Genomic DNA, 25,032 nt, shown 5'->3' on the forward strand with positions numbered 1-25,032 from the left:
GGTACAGGATAATGATGCTGACACTCGGGGTACAGGATAATGACACTGACACTTGGGGTACAGGATAATGACACTGACACTCGTGGTACAGGATAATGACACTGACACTCGGGGTACAGGATAATGACACTGACACTCGTGGTACAGGATAATGACGCTGACTCTCGGGGTACAGGATAATGACGCTGACACTCGGGGTGCAGGATAATGACGCTGACACTCGGGGTGCAGGATAATGACGCTGACACTCGGGGTACAGGATAATGACACTGACACTCGGGGTGCAGGATAATGACGCTGACACTCAGGGTGCAGGATAATGACGCTAACACTCGGGGTGCAGGATAATGACGCTGGCTCTCGGGGTACAGGATAATGACGCTGACACTTGGGGTGCAGGATAATGACGCTGACACTCGGGGTACAGGATAATGACACTGACACTCGGGGTACAGGACAATGGCACTGACACTCAGGGTACAGGGTAATGATATTAACACTTGGGGTACAGGATAATGACGCTGACTCTCGGGGTATAGGATAATGACGCTGGCTCTCGGGGTACAGGATAATGACGCTGACACTCGGGGTGCAGGATAATGACGCTGACACTCGGGGTGCAGGATAATGACGCTGACACTCGGGGTACAGGATAATGACACTGACACTCGGGGTGCAGGATAATAACGCTGACACTCGGGGTGCAGGATAATGACGCTGACTCTCGGGTACAGGATAATGACGCTGACACTTGGGGTACAGGATAATGACACTGACACTCGGGGTACAGGACAATGGCACTGACACTCAGGGTACAGGGTAATGATATTGACTCTCGGGGTACAGGATAATGACGCTGTCACTCGGGGTGCAGGATAATGACGCTGACACTCAGGGTACAGGGTAATGATATTGACACTTGGGGTGCAGGATAATGACACTGACACTCGGGGTACAGGATAATGACACTGACACTTGGGGTGCAGGATAAGGACACTGACACTGGGGGTACAGGAAAATGACACTGACACTCGGGGTACAGGATAATGACACTAACACTCAAGATACAGGATAATGACACTGACACTCGGGGTACAGCATTATGACACTGACACTCGGGGTACAGCATTATGACACTGACACTCGGGGTACAGAACAAAGACATACTTTAGTCACAGAATAAAGTCAAAGTCATTTCATGCATTAATATTTATGCGATTTATTTTTGGAAATATTTTTTCCTTTAGAAAGAAAGATTTACACTATTTTATTTGGAAATCAAGCAATGCAATAATCGTACGCTGACCGAAAGCCCTTTGGTCACGATTTCGCTTTATCAACTTTTGGAAACTTCTATTTCATTCATAAATAAACTTTTAGGAACCATTAAAACATTTTAGCAAATTTTTTTTTTTTTTGCCTGAAAGTTTATAATAACTTTGATTCCTTTCATTTTACATAACTACATATTGAACAGTCACCCAAGTTTACAGTCCCTTGAATTTTTTTGGCAACGTCAGCTTCATTTTTACGCATTTTTTTTTTCTCTCTATTCTCATACTATTTTTTGTCCCTGTCTCATACTAGGCTTTCAATATTGTACAGTGATGTGTGAAATTACTAACCTAAAATTTGTCTCAAAGCTTTTATTGCAAACTTTGTAGTTCTCCCAATACTGGTTTGTCTTCAACCTGGAACGAACATAGAATTTCGAAGAGTGACTGTGAATGAGATCTTTGCACATTGCTGACTCACGCCTTCGGAAAAGTTGAAAGTACGTATTTTGCAAACAACTGAAACAGGATTGAATGAAAAAGGTCAATGCAAATGAATTAGACAAACTTCCAGGAAGCTGAAAATAAACGATGAGGACGCTTTACGGACCTTTCGGACTTTAATGAAGTTGTCTGATGAAAAAAAATCGATAGTCTTTTTAATGTTTTTGGATATTAAATTATTTTTTCTTATAAATGTTATTGAATTGGCACAACTCAAAAGCTCAAAAAGTTCAGTAACGCTGGCCAACAGCTAATAACTTTGGAAGGAAACAGCGTTTGTTATTGACAGACAAGAAGCAAATTCATTATTGAGCTCGGTTGTTATTGGGAATCACCATATTCTTCACTTTTTGCACAAGTGAACTTGGCTTAAGTGCTATATGCGAGTATTTATGACTAGTGATGAGCGAGTATGTCCTGTTAACCCTTTCGGCGAGCATGCCTAAGAAACAGGCATTCCTCACATGTATTAAAGCTGTCAAACAGTCACAAATCATGAGCACGGAGTGACTCAAACATAACACCCGAGCATGCTGTAGATACTCGGGAAACACCTGAGCATGCTCGTAAATCTCGAGTAACAAGCATGCTCGCTCATCGCTATTTATGACCAAAAAAGTGTTCATTATTAATCCTGAATTCTTGTTCACTTTTTATAGTATTCACTATTCCTGGGGTATAAGTAGTAAATATATCTTATAGTTTATGGGGTGCACTGTACAGTATCTACTTCTGACAGAAAGTAGCGAAGACTTTACATTGTGTTCATGACCAATAGCGCAATATACCGATTGCAATTCCACATAAACTTTTTTTTTTTGTTTTGTTGTTTTTTTAATTCAAAATATTTAAAAAAAAATCTCTTGACATTTGTAAAAAAACTTACCACTCTCTTCTCCTGTACCAGCAGCTTTCACGGTAAGATATCGACAGTGGGTGAAGCTAACAATGGGGTAGTATGGACTTCTAACTTTGGCAGTGCACTCTCTGCCTTTCTTCCTCTGGTCAAGACTTATGGCTAGGACCCCATAACTAAAGAGTCCAGACTTCCTCTGGTATCAGCACAAACACTGCGCCCCCGCCAGGAGCTTTATGGCCCAGCAGCTGCATGCAGCCGTACATCACCAAGCACAATGCGGAGCGTCGGATGGAGTGGTGTAAAGCCGCCAGCACTGGACTCTGGAGGAGACGTGTTCTGTGCAGTGACGGATCGCACTTCTCTATCTGCGTCTGATGGAGGGGTTTGGTGCAGTTACCCCCTGACTGCATTGTGCCGCTGTACAGATGGTGGAGGAGGATAATGCTATGGGCTGTTATCAGGGGGCGGCCGCGGACCCTCAGCTCCAGGGATGGGAAATCTTCATCTTCAGCACAAGACATTGTGGACAATTATATCTTCAGCTTTGTGGGAACAGTTTGGAAAAGACCCTTATCTGCCCCCCATGAATGCTCCCAGTGCACAAGCTCCATACAGACATGAAGGGGGAAACATGAGCGGCCGCACAGAGCCCAGACCTCAGCCCCATCCTATAATGGAGATTGTGAGGCCGGACCCCCCAACATCAAGGTCTGACCCCACAAATGCTCTTCTGGGTGAAGGGGCAAAAATCCACACAGTCTTTTAGGAAACCCAGAAGAGCGAGAGCCGTTATATCTACAGAGGACAACTCCATATTAATGTCTATGAAAATAAAAGCTTCCTTATCTACTATTATCCATATACTATACTATGTGGTCAAAATTATTTGGGACTCGTCCACATTCTGCCTACAGGAGCTTTCCTGACCTCTCATTCTGATCATATAGTGTCTGCGTACATTCACATATACACATAAATATTTATGTTTCTTGCCGATCTTTGCCGTCTTATCGGTAGCACAAATCTCGCCCTCATTAGAGATGCGGAACACGTCAGGAACGCTGAGCAAAATGTTTATTTCTTTTTTTAAAAAAAAAACATTGCAGGGTTTAAATTATGCAAATAAAGTTCCTTTTCTGCCAAAGCATGTGGGTTTATGAAGCAAAATAGAAAAGTCATGACTGCCTTTCAGAGATTTTATTATTTATTTCTTTAGACATTTAATTGCTGTTTTCCCTCTAAACTAGTGATTTGCTTTTCTGCCCAAAATAAAATCAATGTAAGAATGACAAAAATCAAAGAGATGGCGATATACACAATGGCTGATAATATTGTGCTTTTTGTCTTTATGTTTGCTTAATTATTATTTTTTTTTTTTATCTAAGCTTGCCCATAGTCACTTCAAATTATATGGCAATAGGGGTATAATATGATTTTTTTTATTTTTTTTATTATTATTATAATTTTATGATAAAAAGTTTTATCTGTATTTATCAAAAGCGTTATCGTTTTCTAGGCAGCAGCGAGAGGGTTAATATAGTGACACTGGAGGAATGAACACAATAAGAAGGGCACAGGTTTCTTTTGTATCTTCCTTGGGGATAGGGCTGTGGTTGTGCTGTGATAAAAAGTTTGAAACATTGAAGCGCAAAGTTGCAAAAACTCCGTAGTAACTATTAAAGTCCAGAAAGTTTTTCTTTGTTGTCGTCTTGTCCTCAAAGTCTACGCATAAAGGAATAAACTCTTCTCTGCTGTAGAAAGTTCTACTTTTCCTCGGAACATTGCGAGGAAATAATATACAGCGTTCAATACATGTTATTGAGTTTCTTGTATGTCAATAGACCCCGCAGACGTCCGCCGATGTTGATCATAATTGCGCGGTAATTTCAGCTCCTCGGTGCCCGTAGCTCGTTACAAAAGACTTATTTTCATGTTTGTTGCTGTAAGTGGTGAGTCGGCTGTTGACATAAATATAAAGGTTTCCTATCTAAGAGGACCACATGCTATTTATAAGAAAACTTACTAATTTTACCCCATATTTGAATAAATAATAACACCCCCCCCCCTCCTCCTGTAAGTGTTTCTCCCATGCAGACGCACTTCTGGAAGAAAAGCTGACGTTCCACCGCAAACACGGTAAACGCTACACTGTGTATTCACAGAGATCTCCGAGGGGGTCTTTCTTGCCTTTTGTCTACATTTCATAAAGTTTCCAAAATTAAATTGCAAGCTCTCAGGAGAAGAAGTGGTGAACTGATTTCCTTTGTTTAGTTTTGAAGGGGTAAAAACTAGAAAAGTTGAAGTTTCCATTGAGGAAATGACAAGAAATTAATGTAACAGTAAGAAAATTCAATGTGCGACATTGCTTGGGTGTGAACTAGTAGGGAAATAGTTCTACAAATATTATTGCTGCTTCTTGTAGACATCTGAGATATAAGGACAATGGGGTATTTGACCCCTGGATTACAACAGACTATCAACTAATTATTCTTTAACTCCTTCATGACATAGGACATAATAGTACATTCTACCCCAGGTCTGCATCTATGGAGATGGCTCAGGAGTTAAGTTTGCACCAGGCAATACCTGACAGGTGCAAGTTCATGTCTTATCATGGCAGCCAGGGACCTTATAAAATCAATCAAGGCTGCCATCTTGGTATTTCTGAATGTCATTTTCCCTATGTACTGCAGTACTTTAATATTGCAGTATCTGGAACAAGGGTATCAAAGTTTTTTCTGAAAATGTAGTCTCTCCTAAGGAGTCAAAAAAAAATAAAGTCACAAATAAAAAAATATATCATTTGAATCCATTTGAATCAATTGCCTCACTTATTACCCTTTAAAAAAAAAGGGTTTAAAAAAATATATTTGGCTCCATATCCAATCTATGAAGATGTAAAATTAATTAAGAAAAGAAAAATTAAAACACTAGAATTGCCATTTTTTTTTTTTTGCACCTGCCTTAAAAAAATGCAATAAAAACTGATCAAATCGTCATTTGTTCTGTACCAATAAAAACATCAGATCGAGCTTAAAATATAAGAGTCACACAACTCGTTGACGGAAATTTAAAAAAAATTACAGATTTCTGAAAAATATGATGTAAAACAATTTTAGGGTTTTTTTTTTTTTTTTACAACTTTCCCAATTTTATTTCATCACCAAAAAAAAAACTATACAAGTTTGACATTGTCATAACTGTGCTGACCTGGGACATCTTTTTGCTAAGTCATTTTTACTGCTTAAATAGACACCGTAAAAGAAAAAAACTCACAAAAGTGCTTCAATTACAATTTTTTTTCACTACCTTGTAATGTAAAATAAATGAGGTCATTCCAAACCTTAACTCATCCTTAACCAAAAAAAAAGAACAAAAACAACCCCAAGATTACATGGCTGTGTTGATGGAGAAATAAAAAGGTTATAAAAGAAGGGAAGGAAAAAATTGATTGAGCAAAAATGAAATATGGTCGAAGCAGGAAAGGATTACAGTTTACGAAAAATGTTTCTGAAAGAACCGCAGTTTGTTGTGGTCGTAACAAAAGTGGCAAAATGTGGCCATATTAAAGTCGTGTGAATCAGAGCAAACCTGTGGTTTTACTCCTGTTTATCATTTTGTCTCTCGATAATTACCGAATGGTTAGATCTTCCCATCTGCCATCGGTTGCCGGCGATCACGTTGAGTGATACATTCGTTTGCCAATTTCACCCCTGACAGCAGCGTTCAGAGCTCAGCTCTGGCTGCTGCTGTTAAGAGACAGATGCTGGCTGTGTAATGTAGCCGGTATCAGCTGCGTATGGCAGAGCCCAGCCTCATACACACAGACCCCAATGTGAATTTATATATACATAATTTATTTCTAAGGGGTCAATCCATTTCCAGTTCTCTTCGATCTAGCCAAATTGTGGTGATCACAACTCCAGATGTGGCAGAAAAGATAAATGGAGGGCGAAGAAGAAGAAAGTCAGCGTGAGATTTTTTTTTCCATTCATTTTTTTTTTTTAACCCATACATTACTCTCGAAATTCCAGATTTTTTTTTAATGAAAGATTTGAGTTTAATCTATTTCTTAATCTCCATTACATGTCCTTTAAGAATAACGTCCATTATGTATATTAGACGTTAGATATTTATTACTTTGCTGGAACAATTCATAGTTCTGTGATTAATGGTCGTTACATTTCCATACATTGTTGCTATTAGTGTAGAAAATGTTGCACGGGGCCGACACAATCTCTGACAGAACGTTTCATACGATTCTTTTCTAGTGACAGATGTTACTAATATATGCAGCTAATATGACTGCAATAAAAATCTTTGCAGCAATTTACCGCGTCTAAACCTTACATCAAAGCTTACATTCTTTTAGCAAATGACACAATAATAGACATAGAGGAGATTACGCGGAATGATGTATATTGTGAGAGCACTTATCAGGAACCTGTCAGGTGTTATGGGCACTAAAACCCTTCATTCCCCCCACACAAGAATTGAAGTCGGGTCTTAAACAAGCGTTGAGCGCCATTTGGGCATATGACTAATGCAGAATTAAGCTGACTTCAATGCTTCCTTTATTGCTATCAAATAGTTGGAAGCAGAAAAAGAGGCGAACATTTCCCTGTTTATCGCTTCAGAAAAAAACAATGTCACTTCCATTCGCCGTATAGGAAAATGGTTGCATTTTTGACAACTTAGTCTGATGCAAACTCTGAATGTTAATCAATTATTTCATAAATCACCTTGGAAGTGGATCACATTGTGCTGTGAAGTCGCCGGAGTGAAATAAACAGATCAATTCAGAACATGACGGAGGAAATACTCCGAGCTAAGCAGTTCACTGGCAAAGCATAATTCTCAGAGCATTTCTCATTCTGTTCTAGGAGGGATGTGGAGCAATATAATCGAGAACAAGGCAGCAGACATGCTAATAAATATCAAAATACAAAATCAGCATCAGCAGGGAGGAGGGACACTGAGGAGCTTTCAATCAAGGTAGGTGGGTGAAATTCAGCAGCACGGAGGAGGGACACTGAGGAGCTGTCAGTCAAAACAGGTGGGTGGAGATTCAACAGCAGGGAAGAGGGACACTGAGGAGCTGTCATTCAAGGTAGGTGGGTTGAGATTCAGTAGCATGAAGGAGGGACACTGAGGAGCTGTCAATCAAAGCAGGTGGGTTGATACTCAGTAGCATGAAGGAGGGACACTGAGGAGCTGTCAGTCAATGCAAGTAGGTGGAGATTCAGCAGCAGGGACACCGAGAAGCTGTCAATCAAGGTCAGTAGGTGTAGATTCAGCAGCATGGAGGAGGGACACTGAGGAGCTGTCAATCAAAGCAGGTGCGTTGAGACTCAGTAGCAGGGAGGAGGGAGACTGAGGAGCTGTCAATCCAGGTAGGTGGGTGAAGATTTAGCAGCACGGAGGAGGGACACTGAGGATCTGTCAATCAAAATAGGTGGGTGGAGATTATGCAACTGGGAGGATGGACATTGATGAGCTGTAAATAAGGTTTTGTGGGAGGAGATTCAGTAACCAGGAGGAAGAATATTGTGGAGCCTTCAAGCAGGCTAGGTGAGAAAAAGAACAAAGAAAAGCGCTTCATGCGCGAGTCGACAACACCAGCAATATGGAAGTGGGTAGCGCTCACCTTAGATAGTTGTGCTATACACGCACAACACTGGAATCAGCAGAGGGAACACTGGAATCAGCAGAGGGAACACTGGAATCAGCAGAGGAAACACTGGAATCAGCAGAGGAAACACTGGAATCAGCAGAGGGAACACTGGAATCTGCAGAGGGAACACTGGAATCTGCAGAGGAAACACTGGAATCACCAGAGGGAACACTGGAATCTGCAGAGGGAATGTAGCACCCTGAGGATTCGGCTGCTACAGGGGTATTGCACCTCAACCCAGAGGTGTGATATTCCACTCCCGGGTAAGGATGGAGTGTGGAACTGGGCTCGGTAGGCTGCATGCACTACACACATCCCATTTCCGAGGAACAGGCCGACGGTACTCCCACTTAGAAATGTGCAGGTACGACCGAGTCTGTTCCTGGCTGGAGTGGGAGGGGGGTGGTACATCCCAAGTAGTGTAGGGGCAGATAGGGGGAGCATCCTGGGTAAAGATAGGAGCTCATTGGGTGCTGGTCACCTGAGCTCACACATAGAGGGTGTATATAAGGTGGGCACCAACTAAGAACAGGGTCAGTTACAGAGAGAAAGTCAGCGAGCGGAGGAGAAGAGAGACCCAGAGTGAGAGAGGAGAGAGAGAGACCCAGAGGGGGAAACAGAAGAAAGGACTCTAAGACCCCAAATTAAATCCCTGGGTGAAGAGTCGGCACAGGGTACCGGAACCCAAGCTGGTGGGGGCAAAAACACTCCCCAGCCAGAGACCGGAGACCGTGGGCAGCGTTTGCCACGGTCACCCACCACATCCACCACGAAGGCATACCACGAGGAGGGTCAGGGAACCCAAGGCCAAGGGTCTCCCAACAGAAGGCCCGAGTGAGCTGGACCTGGGTGGATCAATAGTGGGGACGGCCAGAGAAAGGACAGAAGGAGAGCTCAGGGTCACGCTCCGGACTTATTTGGGAGTTGGCTGGATCCAGAACCTGGTGGACGCAGCACGGCTCGGGAGGTCACTCGAAGCTGGAGTGACCAGAACATCAGCAGTGAGTAAACATCCTAAACTGCATAACCCGACTCTGTCTCTGATTGCCGTCTACACTGCATCACCACAACTCCCATCCTCTGCACCTGATCCCCCTGAGGCTATACCCCACCCGTTGGGGGTTATATCACCAAAGCTGCACCTACACCACCAGCCTCAGCGGACCCTGCTGCAGCGGCGGCCACAGTGACCGCAACACAACGGGTGGCGTAGTCGACAATAAAGAACTTATAACATCTGTATGACTGCCACATACAACTGAGTTTGACACCCTGGGCACGGACCGGGTCACAGCCACTCGGAAGACTACAACTCCCATCTGATCCGGCTCCGGGTATTCCCTTAAAGAATATGGCCCAGGGGGCGCGTCAACTTTGGCGTAGTCGGCAGGATTACGTGCCCACAACACCCGGGTACTGCGTGCCTGAAGAAAAGTGCGAGTTTACCTCAAAAAGAAGTCTCCTGCCGGTTCCGGAGGGTCCCCGTCATCGGACCCCATCACCAGTCGATTCCCGCCGGTTGTCCGCCATTAACAGCGTTTTCCCGCCATCTGCAGAGTTTCCCGCCACTGGGAAGCGATTCCCGCCATTTCCAAAGGTTTCCCGCCTTGGAAGAGCGGACGCCATTATGGGCGTGCCAGAGGGTGGCGAGAGGCCACCTCCCATCGTGGGCCAGGACCGAAAATGGCGCCAAAAGTGGAAACCGCCCCCACTAACAGAGACTGTGATGCTAGAGGTGTCTGTCAGCGTGAAAGAACAGCCCCTGGAGCTGACAGTCACCAAGTGGCCCCGGGACCGCCCTCGAAGGGGGAGGAGACGAAAGGAGAGAACAAAGATGGGTGCCGCTTGGAGCAGTCTGGAGCGAGCGCACCCGGAGGCAAGAAGCCTGGAGAGGAGTAGCAGAGAAGCTCACCCGGAGATGGCCAGAGAGCAGAGCAGCACCGGCCCGCTGGCCAGGAGCCTGCTGGAAGAAGAGCAGAGCAGCACCGACCCGTTGGTCAGGAGCCTGCTGGAAACCACGACCCCACTAGGCCTAGTGGAGGTCCTCGCACAGCTCCCCCGAGACCGGGAGTGTGCACAGACTGCCCTGGAGGGCCTCGCACGGAGGATGGCCCGGGTGCAGCGAGAGACGTTGGCGGAGTGGAGCCGTGAGATGGCCCAGCAGACCGAGACCCGTCAGCGGAGCACGCCATCCGAGATGAGGAGACAGACCGCCTCTGAGGATGGCGCGGGAGGACTGAAGGCCGGAGACGGCGCCGAGAAGGGAGCCGAACGAGTGGAGGCAGGTAAAGGGGACGTCTATACCCCAAACCGGGAAACCGCGTACCTGCCCCAGCTCCCCGTCGCAGAGCCCGAAGTCTATCCTGCCGTGCCCATCGCTGCAACGTCACCGCCGCAGACTAGGCCTCAAACGGGAGCCGCGACCCCTGTGACGTCACACGCCTCGACCCTGAGCGTGACCAAGCAGGAAGTACCACCAGCCTGGTCGCAAGGCCTAGTACCCCCGGGCGCCGCAATACCAACAGCGCCCCCTACCTCCGCGGAGCCCCCGGCCTGGTCGCAGGGCCAAGTAGCCCAGGGCGCCGCCGTCCTGACGGTGCCCTTCACCTTCCAGGTGCCCCAAGCCTGGCCGCAAGGCCTGGGCAACCCGGGCGCCACCACCACCGCGCCCGCACCCGTAAAACCAAGGGTGCCGCGTCTGGGAGAGGACTTGTTTGCCCAGCACACGTGGCCGGACGGACAGCCTTTCATCTGGCCCCAGAGATATTATGAACTGGAGCACCAGAGGAGAGTTGGGGCCATGTGTGCACCCCTGATTCCGGCTCCGAAGCCCGTGATAAGGATCTCGCCCCCGCTTGAAGAGACCCAATTTGAGTGGGACCCCACCGGAGAAGACCTAATGGGGTTCACTCAAGAAACCAGGGCAGCTGCAGCGGAGCGTGCTGAGTGCTGCCGACAGCAGCTCGAGGAGTTTGCGAGGGAGCGGAGAGAGAGGCGGGTCCGGGAACAACAGGCCCAAATAAGGAGCGCCGAGCAGAAGAGCCGAACCAGGAGGGACCCCCGTGCAGCGCACAGTCCCCGCACCACCGGGACTGTAATTAAGTTCAACATGCAGCATGGGTGGGGCTTCATCAGAGACCACAACACCCCCGGCGACGTCTTTGTCACGCGCAGAGATGTGGAGTCCCATCTGCCGGAGGGGCACAGAGGTCGTGACCTTTATATCGGGGACGAAGTCCCCTTTACCCGGCACAAGTGTGCCAAAGGACCTTACGCCCTCCATGTGCATCGCCTGACAGAGGAGGAGCTGCGATGTGAGGAGGAGGAGCAAGAGGATCCGGACGGGTCTGAAGTTGAGATCCCCAAAGAAGCAGCAGGAGGAAGACGTTGTTGAGTACAGCGGAGTAGGTGCTGTAAATAGTTACCCGATCGGGGTATAAAGAAACTGTTACTGCAAATATAGTCCCCGTTGGGACCAGCTGAGTGAACTGTTTACCCGTTTACCCTTAATCCCACAGGCTGAGGACTGTGAGCGGCCATATCCTTTCCCTCCTTAACTGGCCGAGGACTGAGAGCGGCCATATCCTTGTATATAGTTGCGCGTCCTAAAGCGCCCCCTACCGGTTTTATAGGAAAACCAGTTTTCCAGAGAGACTGTCGCACTTTACCCGGTCACACGTTGCACAGTGACCGGAGGAGGAGCCAGAGGCGACGAGAATGTTTTATCTGAAAAGTTTTATATGATGTTTTATTATGTATATGTTTTATATGTTTATGAAAAAAAATGTATGTTTGGTGTTGTTTTTATCTTACAGCCCGAGGACGTGCTGTGATTTACCAGGGGGGAATGTAGCACCCTGAGGATTCGGCTGCTACAGGGGTATTGCACCTCAACCCAGAGGTGTGATATTCCACTCCCGGGTAAGGATGGAGTGTGGAACTGGGCTCGGTAGGCTGCATGCACTACACACATCCCATTTCCGAGGAACAGGCCGACGGTACTCCCACTTAGAAATGTGCAGGTACGACCGAGTCTGTTCCTGGCTGGAGTGGGAGGGGGGTGGTACATCCCAAGTAGTGTAGGGGCAGATAGGGGGAGCAGCCTGGGTAAAGATAGGAGCTCATTGGGTGCTGGTCACCTGAGCTCACACATAGAGGGTGTATATAAGGTGGGCACCAACTAAGAACAGGGTCAGTTACAGAGAGAAAGTCAGCGAGCGGAGGAGAAGAGAGACCCAGAGTGAGAGAGGAGAGAGAGAGACCCAGAGGGGGAAACAGAAGAAAGGACTCTAAGACCCCAAATTAAATCCCTGGGTGAAGAGTCGGCACAGGGTACCGGAACCCAAGCTGGTGGGGGCAAAAACACTCCCCAGCCAGAGACCGGAGACCGTGGGCAGCGTTTGCCACGGTCACCCACCACATCCACCACGAAGGCATACCACGAGGAGGGTCAGGGAACCCAAGGCCAAGGGTCTCCCAACAGAAGGCCCGAGGGAGCTGGACCTGGGTGGATCAATAGTGGGGACGGCCAGAGAAAGGACAGAAGGAGAGCTCAGGGTCACGCTCCGGACTTATTTGGGAGTTGGCTGGATCCAGAACCTGGTGGACGCAGCACGGCTCGGGAGGTCACTCGAAGCTGGAGTGACCAGAACATCAGCAGTGAGTAAACATCCTAAACTGCATAACCCGACTCTGTCTCTGATTGCCGTCTACACTGCATCACCACAACTCCCATCCTCTGCACCTGATCCCCCTGAGGCTATACCCCACCCGTTGGGGGTTATATCACCAAAGCTGCACCTACACCACCAGCCTCAGCGGACCCTGCTGCAGCGGCGGCCACAGTGACCGCAACACAACGGGTGGCGTAGTCGACAATAAAGAACTTATAACATCTGTATGACTGCCACATACAACTGAGTTTGACACCCTGGGCACGGACCGGGTCACAGCCACTCGGAAGACTACAACTCCCATCTGATCCGGCTCCGGGTATTCCCTTAAAGAATATGGCCCAGGGGGCGCGTCAGGAACACTGGAATCAGCAGAGGGAACACTGGAATCTGCAGAGGGAACACTGGAATCAGCAGAGGGAACACTGGAATCAGCAGAGGGAACACTATAATCACCAGAGGGAACACTGGAATCACCAGAGGGAACACTGGAATCAGCAGAGGAAACATTGGAATCAGCATTGGGAACACTGAAATCAGCAGAGGGAACACTGGAATCTGCAGAGGAAACATTGGAATCAGCAGAGGGAACACTGGAATCAGCAGAGGGAACACTGGAATCTGCAGAGGAAACACTGGAATCACCAGAGGGAACACTGGAATCTGCAGAGGAAACACTGGAATCACCAGAGGGAACACTGGAATCAGCAGAGGAAACATTGGAATCAGCAGAGGGAACACTGGAATCTGCAGAGGGAACACTGGAATCACCAGAGGGAACACTGGAATCAGCAGAGGGAACATTGGAATCAGCAGAGGGAACACTGGAATCTGCAGAGGGAATACTGGAATCAGCAGAGTGAACATTGGAATCAGCAGAGGGAACACTGGAATCAGCAGAGGGAACATTGGAATCAGCAGAGGGAACACTGGAATCTGCAGAGGGAACACTGGAATCTGCAGAGGGAACACTGGAATCAGCAGAGGGAACACTGGAATCTGCAGAGGGAACACTGGAATCAGCAGAGGGAACACTGGAATCAGCAGAGGGAACACTGGAATCTGCAGAGGGAACACTGGAATCAGCAGAGGGAACACTGGAATCTGCAGAGGAAACACTGGAATCACCAGAGGGAACACTGGAATCAGCAGAGGAAACATTGGAATCACCAGAGGGAACACTGGAATCAGCAGAGGAAACATTGGAATCAGCAGAGGGAACATTGGAATCAGCAGAGGGAACTCTGCTCCATCGACCGCTTGCTCCAATTGCTCTGGTCAGGGAGCTGAACCAGAGAGGAAGAGAAGAGGGGAGAGCGGTATGGTCCGGGCGCTACAATTGAGGAGACGGGCTCCAGTGTAGTGCCCGGACGATGCGGCTCTCACCTTTATTCTTCTCCAATCAAGCTAGCTGGGCAGATATTCAGCAGCAGTAGTAAGGAAGTACACAGATGAGCTTTATATCAGACTAAGCGGAGAATGATTCTGCAGCAGGGAGGAGGGGTATTGAGGAGCTGTCAATATGACAAGCTGGGAGAAGATTATAGAATCATAAGCCCATCCTGACATTAATTTTGCAAAGTAAATACACCAGTCTCATCAGGTATACGAGATCTGTTTAATACATTGCATAGTTTGTATTGTGAATTTGGTTCGTGCTGATAGAAATTCATATTGTAAGAATAATGAAGATTGGTGTCTTTATCACTAAACTAAATGTTAAACATTATCTTGATCTGCAATTAAAATATTCTGAAAATTGTCATATAGTTACCAGGGGAAAATGTAATAACTAAAACTTAAAATTCTTCTCAGAACACATCAAATTGATGACAGATTGGTTAGATAGTCATCAATATGAGATTATTGGAGGTCTGACACACAACACTCACACCAACCAGCTGAAAATGGATGAAAATGGGCAGCACGGTGGCTCAGTGGTTAGCACTGCACGGTGGCTCAGTGGTAAGCATTGTTGCTTTGCAGCGCTGGGGTCCTGATTTGAAATCCCACCAAGGACAACATCTGCAAGGATTTTTTATATTCTCCCGTCTTTTGTGCGTTTCCTCCGGATTCTCCAGTTTCCTCCCACACTCCAAAGAATGATAGGAAATTTAGATTTTTGAGCCCCAATGGGGACAGTGATGATAATGTCTGTAAAGCGCTGTGGAATTAATGGCACTATATAAGTGAGGACAATAAATAAATAAACATGTAATGAATAATACTGCAGAGCACAGCGCCATTCAGTCTGAAGTGGCCACTGTAGGGTACTGCAGAAAAGCTCCTAATTCACCTGTGTGTGACAATAAAATTACAGGACATCACAGGTTTCTAATATTCATGAAAACAATCTCTTTTAAATATTTAAGCCATGAAGTGCCTTGACCCTTGGGGACAAGAAGATGTCCAGGTGTCAAAATCTTAAAGCCCAAAAAAGCTGAAGGTCAAAGGAGTGCGGCTCTATCTTCTGTAGAAGTAGATGAAGAGATGATCCTCTACATAATCTAACAGAATAGCAAAGCGATCTTTGCTCCCATCAATGAGTGAACCGGTCCATCATTAATATGGTGTGACTGAACAACCACTCTAAAGGAGTTTTCTGCTACTTTAAAGAGCTACATTGTTTCTTGTTGTTCATATGAAATAGAAGCTGATTGGCTGCAGGAGTCAACTTCCACCTGTTCGACCGGAAATAAGACCAGGGGAATAATGGGGGACATGTGGTTGTCCTGAGGAAGAAGTCGGATTGACTTTGAAACACGTTGACAATAAACCACCTTCATCCATTCTTGGTCCTGGATTCCTAATGGGGGACATGTGGTTGTCCCGAGGAAGAAGTCGAATTGACTTTGATACACGTTGACAATAAACCACCTTCATCCATTCTTGGTCCTGGATTCCTAATGGGGGACATGTGGTTGTCCTGAGGAAGAAGTCGGATTGACTTTGAAACACGTTTACAATAAACCACCTTCATCCATTCTTGGTCCTGGATTCCTAATGGGGGACATGTGGTTGTCCTGAGGAAGAAGTCGGATTGACTTTGAAACACGTTTACAATAAACCACCTTCATCCATTCTTGGTCCTGGATTCCTAATGGGGGACATGTGGTTGTCCTGAGGAAGAAGTCGGATTGACTTTGAAACACGTTGACAATAAACCACCTTCATCCATTCTTGGTCCTGGATTCCTAGTGGGGGACATGTGGTTGTCCTGAGGAAGAAGTCGGATAGACTTTGATACACGTTGACGTTGACAATAAACCACCTTCATCCATTCTTGGTCCTGGATTCCTAATGGGGGACATGTGGTTGTCCTCAGGAAGAAGTCGGATTGACTTTGAAACACGTTGACAATAAACCACCTTCATCCATTCTTGGTCCTGGATTCCTAATGGGGGACATGTGGTTGTCTTGAGGAAGAAGTCGAATTGACTTTGAAACACGTTGACAATAAACCACTTTCATCCATTCTTGGTCCTGGATTTTTCATTTTTTATAAATTAAGCAGCACAGAAAAGTTCCACTTCATTCTGTTTTATTTAGTGGGGGGACACCGGCATCAGTACAGAAGAGCAACGAGGGTCCAAGGGCTGAGTATGCGCTGTTGTTTATATGCTAACATCACCAATGAGCTCATTATTAAACTGGTGGTCTGCTCCTTAAAACTTCCAATTGCTATCATTAATATTAATTAAATCAAGAATTGAAAAAAACAAAGGGTTTTCTCCTGGCCCTGATTCTCAACCCTACAGATGGTCTTCAATATATCCCATATCCAATGTATTCCATGTCCTGTGCAAAATCCAACAAATGTATTATTTTTTTGGCATTAGACTTATTCGCTGCCATTATTATTACTATTATTTATAATGACTTGGCATTTAACTTTGTTACTTACATTTTGATACTTTTTTTTTTGTTAACTTTATGACAATTATCAGCAAGTCACAGCTGTAAATAACAATCATTTCTTACATTTTCCCAGGTTTAGTAATAGAGACGCCAATACTCATCATTCTCATGATATCAATCTCCATCCGCACTTTTAATACCTTGTAAAACATAATATGCAGTAAATACTAATTATAAACAGTGTAAGGTTTTATGCCGGGGGGGGGGGGGGGGTAAGTTCCACGACGGCACCGCAAATGATTATTATTATTATTTTCCATTTCTATGACTTATCAGGAAAATCTCGTCAGCAAGAGAGCCAAAAAAATGATTCTTCCTAATTCCCTTTTAATTTCTATTTTTCTGTTTTCTTTTTGTGAAGGTTCCTTATCTGTATAGCGGAGCTTTCAAAACACCTGAACAGTGAAATTAATCCATTACAGATAACAGATGCCGCATTGAGACTTAGCAGCTAATTCTAGTAATACGCCAGGATTATAACACCAGCTCTAAGAATAAAGAATTTTTTTTTTTTATTTTCATAATCGCTTCAATACCAAAAACTTATGTAGTGAAAAAATACAAAAAACTAAAAGAAAAGAGATTATCTGAGCTTCATACTGTAGTCTTTGTAGAGATAGAATTACTTTTGCCACAATATCAAATAAAAAGAAAACAAAACTGTAATTTATTTAATTAAGTGCATAACAGACATTGAATGTTCATTACAAAACCTTAAAGGGACAGTAAAACTGTAAATTTATTTGTACTTAAATAAACTGTCCTGTGTATAGATGAGGAATGACACTTTTTCTGCCCATTGTATGACTTATTTCCAGCATTTTCCATAAATGTTTACCTCTGGCTCTAATTTGCGTTTGACTCTGACGTAGTGAATGTAGACTAACTGCTATGATGTCTCCAATACACAACACACAGACTGCTTCTTTCTCTTTTTATGGCTTGTTTAGAGATAGCAGCATGATTGAGAATATTATACAGGAGTACTGAGCAGTGTCACTGTGAATCCAGCTCTTGGATAAGTTAATTGAATTCTGTAGCCTCAGCAGACTCTGCCTGTCTCTTCCACTAGTTTTTTTCTTACTTTTCTCCCCTTCCAACTCCAAAGAATATACAAAGAGGTGAACCCAATCTGTCAATGAGCTGAGAGTCAGTCTTGTTTAGATCAAGACAAATTTGAGCAGTTTTGTGGAGAGGAGAATTGGAACATAAGGGTCAAAAAATGCAGAATTCTCTGATTAGATATATTGCAAAGTTTCTTATTTTTGCTTGATCATGCAAATTTTATTAAAATGACAATGATCGTTTAAAGAAGTTGTGCCAACTGGACAATGACCCCTTAATAAAAGTCATAGTTCTCAAGGATAAAGTTTCTCTTTGTGGACAGCAATCTTTTCTGGGAAAAAGGTATGCAAATTAACCCCCTTCCAAAGCTGCTATCCAGTGCTACTTATTGGAGGTGGTTTTCTTTGTGTTTTTTAATGGCCTTCAGCTTGATCTCGAGCTATGGTGAATTGATGGAAGAATGATCTATAGGAAGATCGATCTTGTATAAGCCTAGGTAGGTCCACCAGGGTCTTCTCCGCTATTATCTTGATAACATCAATGATAGGATATAACCTAAGAAAAAAAGGGGGAATGAGTTGTGCAAGCAGGCACAATTCTGGGAAAAGTCAGATCACCAATAGAGATCCTCGGTGATGGCTTTCTGCTGGCGTGATTGCCGTGGACAATTCCGAAGCCGGTTCCAACATGCAAGGAATGGAGCAGAGAGAAAGGTAAACCAAGCCAAGGGCGCTTCCACTTGATGGAATACGAGGATCCAGAGGTGTAAAATTCCCTTTCATTGTAGGAACTGTAGCACATAGTTTGTCATATTGACACATTAAAAAACATAAAAATTTGTTTTTAAAAAATGAGAGAAACACAACTGTGATGACCCGGGGTCTTCCGTGGGCGTAGCGCTGCTCAGACAACATAGGGTGAGGGTAAAACACTGTGACAATACTTAATTGAACCACAAAGCGGACAATAAACAGATAGAACAGTCCCAGCAAGTACCCAAGATGGTGCAAATTACAAAGTTCTCATCTTCCGCTGGCCCGCCAGGAATCGATTAACTCTGATTTCGAGGCTTCCAGGGCCGACTACCCCCACCAGCAGCACTCCGCTTTTGGCGGGCCTCCAAAAAGAGAAAGGAAACGACAAGCTTAGGAAACTAGACAAGGGCAGTGAGGTCTGGGGCCAGGTGACCTAATTGTCCCCACCTGCATTCTTCAAGACATCTCTGAGGGTTCAGCAATGGTCAATGGAGCCGATCTGTATTCCACCAGCTGGGGCCAAAGTCCCCTAAGCTGACATGCTGTAGAATGACACCGAATAGAGGCAGAGACCCCCTTTTTATGTCATTCACAGATCAAGGGTCAGAGATGAAGGTGGAAGGGGCTCATGACTCATTGTTTGAGCATTTGATCAACTTGCATAGTTTTCCCTCCATTGCTCAGCAAATCAACAACTCCCTGGGCTGGTATATATATACAGGATATTATCAAACAGTATTGCTCCATGACCCTATCTTGCAAGATTTGCAGACAATATGTTGCAGTACATCTCAACTCAAGTGTCAACATTCAGGATTATTAAAACAATAGTCTGTGTTAATCAACCAAAGAAGAACAAAATGCAAAAGTCAACATGAAGATAAAAGACTATAGCTCCTGGCTTACTGAATTTGTCTGGCATAATTAAGAAGAAAAGCTGTGTTGTCACAACAACGTTTTTCGGCTAACCAGCCTTCTTTAGGTATACTCCTCCTCTATGGTAGTGTTCCTGTGATAAAAAGGAGTTTTAAACCACTGGATCCTTGTTTTTCATCAAGAGGAAGCGCCCTTGGCTTGGTTTACCCTTCTCTCTGCATCTCTTGATAATATGAAGCCATCTGATTGCTGGTCTCGCTCTTCACCTCGTTCCTTCTATTCTTCTGACCATGATGTCCTTCTCCAGTGATGGCTCTCTTCATTTGATCTGTCCAGAGTAGGCAAGTAGTAGCTGGGTGATCCTTGCTTCGAGTGACATGTCTGGCTTGATTTGTTGGAGGTATCGACCCTTTAACAAGCTTTTCCATATGACTTAAGATCTTCAGCCGAAACCAGTGTCTTCTCCAAAAAGAAAAAAAATTTGCCGAGAGTTGTTTCTGAGTTCTTGTCCCTCATCCAGTGCAGAGCTGGATTCTGATTAGGAGAAGACTTTTGACCTCTCTATTGCCTACTATTCGCTGTTCAACATTAAAAAAAAATGTTCTGGTGACCTAACTATATTTGCTTTCTCACACAATTTGAAGCTGCTGATTAGCAATACGATTTCAGAATTGATGTACTAGGACAGAATAAAAAAAAATGCAAAATGTCATGTTTACACATTGTTAAGTTTAATGTGAAGAATTCACAAAATTTCTGGAGAATAAAATTGCACATAATTTTTTTTATATAAAAAAATGTATTTATTTATTAACTAAACGATCCCTAGTTGTGTAGACACCTACTTGCCAGAAACAAATTTTCTCTTTTTGGATTTCATTTGTATGTATCGAGTGAGCAATAGGAATGGAAGCAGCTAACTTATTTCCATTATGGAGCAATGAACACTTTACACTTCTTTTTCAACTGTCAATAAATGGTCTCCAGAAGGAAAAAGAATATGTGGTTCCTCTGCGCTGCTGATGGGAGATCCAAGGGACAAATCCAGGAGAAACAATAAACTTGATGTAGTTTTATTATCAAAATGTTTCAAAGTTGTCCGACTTCTTCATCAGGATACAACCATGAAGAAGTCAGACCACTTAGAAACACATTTATTGTATCTAATGGAATTTTCCTTTAGATATTCATCGGCAGCGCAGAGGAACCACATATTCTTTTTCCTTCTGACAATCTTTGGTTTTGGAACGCGTGGGTCTGCCGCAGCTGATTTCTTCAAGCCTTATTTATGGTGTGAACACACATCTGTACAAGGTGAGCAATTCCTTGCAATTTATTGCCTCCTATCATCGGGTAAGTCCCTATTGTGCTTTTTTGTTCCCCAGTTTCTATATACTAATACACGGCCTCCGTTTCTCTACCATATACTCACATCCGATTGACTGAATTAGTCCTTTGTGATATCGATGCACTAGACAAGTTGATCATCCATATGGGAATATTTTAAAACATGTTTCTCTCTGTTGCGATACATGAAACTAGTAACGAAAACAAGACCAGCATTTTGTGGGACAAAAAGGATTTGAGTGGAATAAACGGATGCGATATTTGGATTCAGCATGCCAAAGTTTGCAAAGTTCAGGTACTGTTCCTCAGTCATCAAGGTTGATGTAGACCAGTGTAATACGAGCAAAATCAGATGATACAAGGTCTGCAATACTCACACTAAAAAGTCCTTCAACTCCTGCACAAAGTGAGGTTACAGATTTCTGTTTGTGGTCATTGATGTATATGAGATACAGGTGCATCAAACTAAATTAGAATATGATCAAAAAGTTAATTTATTTCAGTTCTTCAATACAAATGGTAAAACTCACATATTATATAGAGTCATTACACACAGAGGGATCTATTTCAAGTGTTTATTTCGGTTACTGTTGATGATTATGGCTTACAGCCAATGAAAACACAAAAGTCATTATCTCAGTAAATTAGAATAATTAACAAAAAACACCTGCAAAGGCTTCCTAAATGTTTAAAAAGGTCCCTTAGTCTGTTTCAATAGGCTCCACAATCATAGGGAAGACTGCTGACTTGACAGATGTCCAGAAGGCAGACACACTCCACAAGGTCCCAGAGTCTGGAGGAAGAGTGGAGAGGCCACAATCCAAGCTGCTGGAGGTCTAGTGTGAAGTTTCCACCATTAGTGATGGTTTGGGGGGCCATGTCATCTGCTGGTGTAGGTCCACTGTGTTTTATCAAGACCAAAGTCAGCGCAGCCGTCTACCAGGACATTGTAGATCACTTCATGCTTCCCTCTGCCGACAAGCTTTATGGAGATGGAAATGTCATTCTCCAGCAGGACTTGGCCCCTGTCCACACGGCTAAAAGTACCAATACCTGGTTTACACACAACAGTATCACTGTGCTTGATTGGCAGCAAACTCGCCTGACCTTAACCCCATAGAGAATCTATTATAGAGAATCTATGGGGTATTGTCAAGAGGAAGATGACAGACCCCAGACCCAACAATGCAGACGAGCTGAAGGCTGCTATCAAAGCAACCTGGGCTTCCATAACCCCTCAGCAGGGCCACAGGCTGATCGCCTCCATGCCACATTGCCGCATTGATGCAGTAATTGATGCAAAAGGAGCCCGACCAAGTATTGAGGCATTTACTGAACAGACATTTCAGTAGGACATTTCGGATTTTAAAAACATTTTTCAAGCTGTTGCTATAAAGTATTCTAATTTAATGAGATAATAACTTTTGTGTTCTCATTGGCTGTAAGACATAATCATCAATATTAACAGAAATAAACACGTGAAATAGATCCCTCTGTGTGTAATGACTCTATATAATAGATCCCTCTGCGTGTAATGACTCTATATAATAGATCCCTCTGTGTGTAATGACTCTATATAATAGATCCCTCTGTGTGTAATGACTCTATATAATAGATCCCTCTGTGTGTAATGACTCTATATAATAGATCCCTCTGTGTGTAATGACTCTATATAATAGATCCCTCTGTGTGTAATGACTCTATATAATAGATTCCTCTGTGTGTAATGACTCTATATAATAGATCGCACTGTGTGTAATGACTCTATATAATAGATCCCTCTGTGTGTAATGACTCTATATAATAGATCCCTCTGTGTGTAATGACTCTATATAATAGATCACTCTGTGTGTAATGACTCTATATAATAGATCCCTCTGCGTGTAATGACTCTATATAATAGATCACTCTGTGTGTAATGACTCTATATAGTAGATCACTCTGTGTGTAAGGACTCTATATAATAGATCACTCTGTGTGTAATGACTCTATATAATAGATCCCTCTGCGTGTAATGACTCTATATAATAGATCACTCTGTGTGTAATGACTCTATATAATAGATCCCTCTGTGTGTAATGACTCTATATAATAGATCCCTCTGTGTGTAATGACTCTATATAATAGATCCCTCTGTGTGTAATGACTCTATATAATAGATCCCTCTGTGTGTAATGACTCTATATAATAGATCCCTCTGTGTGTAATGACTCTATATAATAGATCCCTCTGTGTGTAATGACTCTATATAATAGATCCCTCTGTGTGTAATGACTCTATATAATAGATCGCTCTGTGTGTAATGACTCTATATAATAGATCCCTCTGTGTGTAATGACTCTATATAATAGATCCCTCTGTGTGTAATGACTCTATATAATAGATCCCTCTGTGTGTAATGACTCTATATAATAGATCCCTCTGTGTGTAATGACTCTATATAATAGATCGCTCTGTGTGTAATGACTCTATATAATAGATCCCTCTGTGTGTAATGACTCTATATAATAGTAACATAGTAGCATAGCTTGTAAAGCCAAATAAAGACTTGCGTCCATCAAGTTCGACCTGTTAGTTCTGTAATTGCTAAAGTTGATCCAGAGGAGGGCAAAAACCCCAAATGATTTGGCCAATCTTCACCTGAGGAAAAATTCCCTCTCGACTCTGAAACCAGCAGTCAGAATAAATCCCTGTATCAACCTACTATTTTATTTTATTTTTATGTATACGCTGAAATCTGCCTGGTATCTAGAAATACATCCAGTCCCCGCTTGAACTGGTTTAGTGAATCCGACATTACTGTCTCCTCACTCAGTGAATTCCATATTCTCACTGCTCTTACCGTAAAGAACCCCTTCCTATGCTGGTGCTGAAGCCTTTTCTCTTCCAGTCTTAGTGAGTGCCCTCTTGTTACCGTAATATCCCTCCTTTTGAACAAATCCCGGGCAAGGTCTCTATACTGTCCCCTAACATATTTGTACACATTTATTATGTCCCCCCTCAACCTTCTCTTTTCCAGGCTGAATAGTCCTAGTTTTGCCAACCTCTCTGGGTATTGCAGTCCCTCCATTCCCTTTATTAATTTTGTTGCCCTCCTTTGTACCTTTTCAAGCTCATTTATATCCTTTCTATATATTGGGGCCCATAACTGAGCACAGTATTCCAAGTGTGGTCTGACCAGTGCTTTGTACAGTGGAAGAACAATGTTCTCATCCTTTGCAGCTATACCTCTTCTGATACATCCCATTACCCTGTTTGCCCTTACAGCAGCGGCCTGACTTTGGGCACTCCAATTTAGTTTGCTATCAATCAAGATGCCCAAGTCCTTCTCCATCTCTGAATTCCCCAATGATTTCCCATTCAGTGAGTACTGGTGACTTCCATTTTTCCTTCCCATATGTATGACCTTACATTTCTCCTCGTTAAACCTCATTTGCCATTTAATGCTCCACCTACCCAGCTTATCCAAATCCCTCTGTAGGTCTGCACTGTCCTCTTTTGTATTAATTGTTTTACATAACTTTGTGTCATCTGCAAATATTGATATTTTACTATTTATCCCGTTGACTATGTCGTTAATAAAGATATTAAATAACATTGGGCCTAGTACAGACCCCTGTGGTACCCCACTAGTGACGCTTACCCAATCTGAGTATATTCCATTTATAACCACCCTCTGCCTTCTATCCCTTTGCCAGTTAGCTACCCACTTGCAGACATTTTCCCCCAGCCCCATCATTCTCATTTTGTATACCAACCTATTATGTGGCACGCTATCGAACGCTTTTGAGAAGTCGAGATACACGACATCCACTGGTTCCCCCTGATCTACTCGAGAGCTAACCTCCTCGTAGAAGTCAATCAGGTTTGTTTGGCAGGAGCGATTCCTCATGAATCCGTGTTGGTTCGGGGTTTATAGATTATTAGCATCAAGATGCTCCATGATTGCCTCTTTAATGAAGCTTTCAAAAATTTTGCCCACAACGGACGTCAGACTCACCGGCCGATAGTTTCCGGCGTCACTTTTCGCTCCCTTTTTGAATATTGGCACTACATTCGCCTGTTGCCAATCAAGTGGCACAGACCC

Source organism: Phyllobates terribilis, unplaced genomic scaffold, assembly GCF_046119375.1.
Source record: "Phyllobates terribilis strain yellow unplaced genomic scaffold, ASM4611937v1 Scaffold_7__3_contigs__length_470593459, whole genome shotgun sequence".
Taxonomy (NCBI): Eukaryota; Metazoa; Chordata; class Amphibia; order Anura; family Dendrobatidae; genus Phyllobates; species Phyllobates terribilis.